This window comes from Sinocyclocheilus grahami, unplaced genomic scaffold (genome assembly GCF_001515645.1).
Source record: "Sinocyclocheilus grahami isolate Dianchi unplaced genomic scaffold, SAMN03320097.WGS_v1.1 scaffold8069.1, whole genome shotgun sequence".
Lineage (NCBI taxonomy): Eukaryota > Metazoa > Chordata > Actinopteri > Cypriniformes > Cyprinidae > Sinocyclocheilus > Sinocyclocheilus grahami.
This window is the reverse complement of record NW_015511860.1, coordinates 9,332-9,675: the sequence shown is the minus strand read 5'-3', so window position 1 is coordinate 9,675 and position 344 is coordinate 9,332.

The window sequence follows — 344 nt, the reverse complement described above, 5'->3', positions numbered from 1 at the left end:
AACATAACACAGATAAGGCCAAAAAGGAAACCCCTGGTATAAGCTGTCAGAAGTTTCTCCCATATTTTTTTCTCGGATATTTATTCCTTGCATTTTTAGTGTGAAATTTTCAGAAATAGTTACATGCAATAGAGAAGGGAAAAAAATGCAAAAAAAATAATAAATATTAGTCAACATAAAATAAGTAAAACAGAAAAATTGCAATTCTATCGTGACTTTCTTGTGGTCTTTCACCCATGTCAACAACTGGTTGCTAAGGTAACCGTAACCCTAAATTAAATCTGATTCTGAATCACCTAGTTCCGTTTCCCTCAACCCGTTCAAAGCAGTAAACAAAACCCACA